Source organism: Acomys russatus, chromosome 4 (genome assembly GCF_903995435.1).
Source record: "Acomys russatus chromosome 4, mAcoRus1.1, whole genome shotgun sequence".
NCBI classification, from domain to species: Eukaryota; Metazoa; Chordata; class Mammalia; order Rodentia; family Muridae; genus Acomys; species Acomys russatus.
This window is the reverse complement of record NC_067140.1, coordinates 67,969,488-67,975,487: the sequence shown is the minus strand read 5'-3', so window position 1 is coordinate 67,975,487 and position 6,000 is coordinate 67,969,488.

Sequence of the window (6,000 nt, the reverse complement as noted above, 5' to 3'; positions counted from 1 at the left end):
CCACGCCTACAGGCTCAGGCTGGGTCACACCACCAGCCACTCTAATTCTGCAGCTTTCATGCCAGCACATCATGGGACATTCTGGTGTCATAACTGATGAGTGAATTCGCCTAAGGCATAACAAACTCAGTGTCTTAATGATTCTGTTTCTTTGGAAAGCCTGCCCAACTCGGTTTCCTGTTCTCCAGGAGCCAAGGAGGTTGAATCCCTTCATGGCTCACCTTAACTGTTTGCTCACTTAGCAGCTCAAATGTTTGTACACAGGAGGACTGACTGTGTGGTGGGCTCTGTTTGAAGAATGGATGTGCAGAAGTGCGGAAGTCAAGACATCTGCCCTGGGGGACAGACAGGTTCTGTGAGTGAGACACAGAAAACCTTGCAGCGGTCAGTATGATTTCATTCTAAATGCTAAGTGTCGAGAGTTCACTTCTGTTTACCTGGGGACTTGGAAAGTTTCCAAGAGAGGCTAAGGTGAGATGTAATAAAACAGAATGCTCCAGAGAAGTGAGGGCCATCAAGATGACTTAGGGCAAAAGTGTCGTCTTATAAAAGTATCTTTTGTTTGCCTGAAGTAATTGTCCTCAAGGAGGCTTACTGCCTCTGCTAACCTAGGCCTAGTACTGGAAGAGTCTATCTTTCTGTACAATCCTATCTAGGCCTAGGATGTTTTCATCCTCTGAGACTTACTGCTGAATAAGCTCACCCTTTTCTAGTTCTTTCAGAACTCTGACTGGGTGGTTCAACCCAGCTGCTCTGGCTCAAATTCTTGCCTAGAGCTCATCTCTATGATCCACCTGCCTCGGCCTCCTGAATTTCGAGATTTTTCTTTTGTTTTGTTTTTAAGATTTATTTATTATTTATTAAGTAAACAGGGTTTTTGTTTTTTGTTTTTTTTGTTTTTTTGCCTGAATGTAAACCTACATGCCAGAAGAGGGAGCCAGATCTCATTATAGATGGTTGTGAGCCACCATGCGGTTCCTGGAAATTGAACTCAGGACCTTTGCAAGAGCAGGCAATGCTCTTAACTTCTGAGCCATCTCTCCAGGCCTTTTGTTTTGTTTTTGGTTGTTTGGTTTTTTGAGACAGGGTTTCTCTGTGTAGCTTTGACTGTCCTGGACTCACTTTATAGACCAGGCTGGCCTCGAACTCACAGTGATCCACCTGCCTCTGCCTCCCGAGTGCTGAGATTAAAGGCATGCCACAACCACCCAGCTGCATTGCAAGATTAAAGGAGTGTATCACTGTGCTTGGTTAAAAAGAGTTTTGAGCTGAGCATGGTGACACACGCCTTTAATCCCAGCACTCGGGAGGCAGAGGCAGGTGGATCTCTGTGAGTTCGAGGCCAGCCTGGTCTACAAAGCAAGTCCAGTACAGGCAGGGCTCTGTGTAACAGAGAATCCTATCTTGAGAAACAAACAAAACAAAAAGGATTTTGAAGATGGGACCTAGATGCACTTTCTTTGCTCCCAACTCCTCTCTAAGCTGACTGATTCCATCTGGCTTCTCTCGGTTTCTCACTGAATTGCTCTGCTTTACCTCAAATTAACTCCAGCAATCCCTTCTAATCCTCTGGCTCCTCATTTTCTGGCTCCTTCTGACATCACCTGTGCCTACCTTGTTCTCTCTTTCTCTGCAACCTCTCTCTGTAAAACTCTCCTGGTAAAACTGCCTCTGAATTCCACGAACTGAACTGCCATGAACTGAACTGCCGCGAGCTCAACTCCACTGCATTGCTTCTCTACTCCCTGACTCAACTGAGCTGCCTGAACAGAACTGACTAGAACTCAGAGATCTTCATGCCCTATGTCTCCCGAGTGCTGGGATTAAAGGCATGTACTTGCCCTGTCCCAGGGTAGCCTTGAACTCGGAGATCTGCTTGCCTTTGTCTCCTGGGATTAAAGGCATGTCTGTATTCCAGTCAAATCACACAGACCTAGAAGTTGTTTGGATGTGATCTCTTGCCAGAGCAGCCATGTTCTGATTTAAAATTCTACGTCCTTTGACCTGTATGAGTAAACCCATCATGTGTGCCTCCCCACACAATAATTTTAAAAACTAAAAAGAAGCCGGGTATGGTGGCGCACGCCTTTAATCCCAGCACTCGGGAGGCAGAGGCGGGTGGATCGCTGTGAGTTCGAGGCCAGCCTGGTCTACAAAGTGAGTCCAGGACAGCCAACGCTAACACAGGGAGACCCTGTCTCGAAAAACCAAACAAACAAACAAACAAAAAAAACTAAAAAGAGGGAGTTCCAGTGGGCCAGACATCAAAAGCACACAAACAAACAAACAGCAATTTTTTATTTACTTTTGTGTGTGAATGTGTGAGAAAAGGTCTCTCTATGTATCCCTGTTTGTTCTAGAACTCACTCGATGGCCCAGGTTGGCCTCAAGTTTATAGACATCTACTTGCCTCAGTCTCCTGAGTGCTGGGATTAAAGGACTGTGCCACCATGCTTAGGTAAAAGGGGTTTTTGAAGACCGGACCCAGATGCACTTTCTTCGCTCCCAACACCGGTGTTAGACAGGGCCAGAGAAATATAGACTGGGAAAGAAATCCATAGAAACATGGTGAAGTAGGCGAAGCAGCAAGAAACACAGCTGCAAAGCCAAATGAGGACGAGCTTCCTGACGGGACGCAGTGCCCGCTGTGCCAAATGCCTCCAGAAAGTTCCAGTAAAGATCCTCAGATTGTGTAATTTGGGGAACGTGGCTAATTTGTTTGGGCAGTTTCAGAGGAGAACCAGAGACAGGAGCCAGCTTGCCAGTGGGTAATGAAGGGAGGGAAGTGCACAGGGCGGCACTTTCTAGAAGCTGGGCCAAGTAAGGAATTTACCACAGGAACTTGGGGTATAATACTTGGGCTAGGAGCTGGGTGGGGTGGTACATGCTTTTAATCCCAGCACTTGGTAGGCAGAGGCAGGCGGATCTCTGTGAGTTCGAGGCCAGCCTGGTCTGCAAAGTTGAGTCCAGGACAGCCAAGGCTACATAGATAAATCCTGTGAAACTCTGTCTCAAAAAACTTAAAAAAAAAAAAAAAGAAAAGAAAAAGAAAAAAGAAAGTAAGAAACAAAGTGGTCTGTGCTGACATGTAGAGGGTCTCAGAAGGATGTTGGTCTCTGAGAGCCTTCCATGGCAGGTTAGTTAAAGGGACATTTAGGGGAAAGTGGCTTTGTGGGTAAGAGCATATGTATTCATTCAGATGACTGAGCACATCTCTTTATTAGAAAACAAGAGATGCTTAGGTTGGGAACTGGGAGTCGTTTGCAGATAAAAAGGGTCTTTTGTGAGGATCAAATAAAGGAGCCAGGACTGTGAGATTGGGGGAACCGGTGAGCCACGTGTTTTGTGCTATAACTCAGATCTTTGTGGCTGCCTCTGAGCCCTTGTGGACACCACCAGGAAGGAGAGAAGATGTGGAAGAGACTAAAGGGCGCTGGGCTAGGCTTTAAGTTCTCTGACACATCAATCCTGTGCCCATTCGTGAGTGCTAGTGCGGAAAGATTCTCAGAAGTGATAGACATTGCCAAATCAGTCTTTTTTTTTGTTTAGTTTTGTTTGTTTTTTGTTTTTGGAGACAGGGGTTCTCTTGTAGTCCTGGCTGTCCTGGGCTTGCTTTGTAGACCAGGCTGGCCTTGAACTCACAGCAATCCACTTGCCTCTGCCTCCCGAGTGCTGGGACTAAAGGAGAGCGCTACCATGCCTGGCTGCCAAATCATATTTTAATAAGTGAGTCCATTTCCCTTTTCCTCCACCAGTAATGGTGCAATTAATCTCTGTACATCTGGTAGGTAGAAATATTAATGACTAAATTTTTGTTCCTTGTTGGGACGGGAGAACCATTAGTCCTCAAGGGTTAACCGCTGCCTCTCCAGGTCTGCTCTTCTCTGATTGTCCTCAGGGTGGATCCTTATCTGCTCAGGCAACTTCCTACCTCTATGGTTCCTCCCTCTGATCTACTTCCTTATCTTCTTCCTGTGTGGATAACTGGCTCTTCCATGCAGATTTCTCATTCACAATCCTAGTTGCTATGGGTACCCTGAGGACACTGCCTTTTGACTTCTGGCACACAAAACTGTGACCTCCTGATAGGTAGCCAGTGGTGACATGTCATTATTTCATGGTCCACAACGATACAATTGTAGGGTTTTTTTTTTTTTTTTTTTTTTGCCTTAATACAGAATGAAGGAACTGGACATGGTGGCGCATGTCTTTAATCCCAGCAATTTGGAGGCAGAGGCAGGCAGATCACTGTGAGTTCGAGGCTAGCCTGGTCTACAAAGTGAGTCCAGGATAGCCAGAGCTACACAGAGAGACTCTGTCTCGGGCGTAGGAGAGGGGGAACCAGAATGAAGGAAAAAGCCGTGTTGGCACATATAGTTGTCACCCCAGCATTTAGGAGACGGAGGCAGGAGGATTGCTCCAAGTTCAAGGCCAGCTTGGGCTCCAGAGTAAGAGCTTGGTCTTTAAAAGTCAAAACAAAACCAAAGAAACTAAAACCCCGAACTCTCAACCTATAAATACAATTCCGATATATGCTAAAACAGAGATGATTCTTCAAAATGTTATACTAGGTGAAAAATGTTAGAAAAGAGAGACCAGAATTGTCTGATTCTACTTAGGAGATACCTTGAGTGGGTAAGTTCATGAAGAGAGTAGAGCTGTGGTAAACAGAAATTGGGGAAAGGGGGAGCAGAGCAAGGCACTTGGTGTTTAAGGAGAATAGAGTTTGAATTTATAGATGAAAATTCTGGAGATTTCCTTCTGGGCGTGGTGGCACACGCCTTTAATCCCAGCACCCAGGAGGCAGAAGCAGGTAGATCTTTGTGAGTTTCAGGTCAGCCTGGTCTACAAGTGAGTCTAGGCAGTCAAGGCTATTGCACAGAGAAACCCTGTCTCAAGAAAACAAAACAAGGGCTCAGAGGTTAAGAGCACTGGCTGTTCTTCCAGAGGTCCTGAGTTCAATTCCCAGCAACCACATGGTGGCTCACAACCAGCTATAATGAGATCTGGTGCCCTCTTCTGGCTCGTAGGCATATATGTAGGCATAGTAAATAAATAAATCTTTAAAACAAAACAAAACAAAACAAAGACAAAGCCACCTTATATAGCAAGGTCCAGGCCAGCCAGGGCTGTACAGTGAGTGAAACCCTGTCTCAAACAAACAACATCACCCCCAACTCCCTAGGAAAAAACCAAAAGAAAGCAAAAAAAAAAAAAAAAAAAAAAAACCCACAAAACAAATTATATATGATGAGTCTATGCTATGTTCACTGTAGATGTCTGAAAAGAGAATGTAGCCAGGCAATGGTGGCTCAGGCCTTTAATCTCAGCACTTGGGAGGCAGAGGTTGGTGGATCACTGTGAGTTCGAGGCCAGCCTGGCCTACAAAGTGAGTCGAGGACCGCCAAGACTGCACAGAGAAACCTTGTCTCAAACAAAACAAAACTAACAAACAAAAACAAAAAAGCAAAACAATAAAAAGAGAGTGTGGATCATGTGGTTATCAGAGGCTAAGTGATGAGGGGATTGAAACTACAGACTTGAAAATGCTCTTAATAGCCAGCAGGGCGGTGATGGCGCACACCTTTAATCCCGGCACTCGGGAGGCAGAGGCAGGCGGATCGCTGTGAGTTCGAGGCCAGTCTGGTCAACAAAGGGAGTTCAGGACAGCCAAGGCTATTCAAGAAACCCTGTCTTGAAAAACCAAAAAAAAAAAAACAAAAACAAAAACAAAAACAAAAACAAAAAAAAAGAAAGAAAAGAAAATGCCCAAAAATGCAGTAGTAGTAACAGTCTTATCACTGAACTGTAGTTATAGACGGAGGATTTCATGGCATATGAATTATACATCAACTTTAAAAAGCCTGGGGATAGGCAGGGAGAGGGATCCACAGGATGCTTCTGGGGCCACAGTTCCACTGGCTACTCCTTAACCCAGAGACACGGGTACCCTAGGCTCAGGCCCCTAAGTTTTACAATTACAGGCTTGTTTTTCAACTG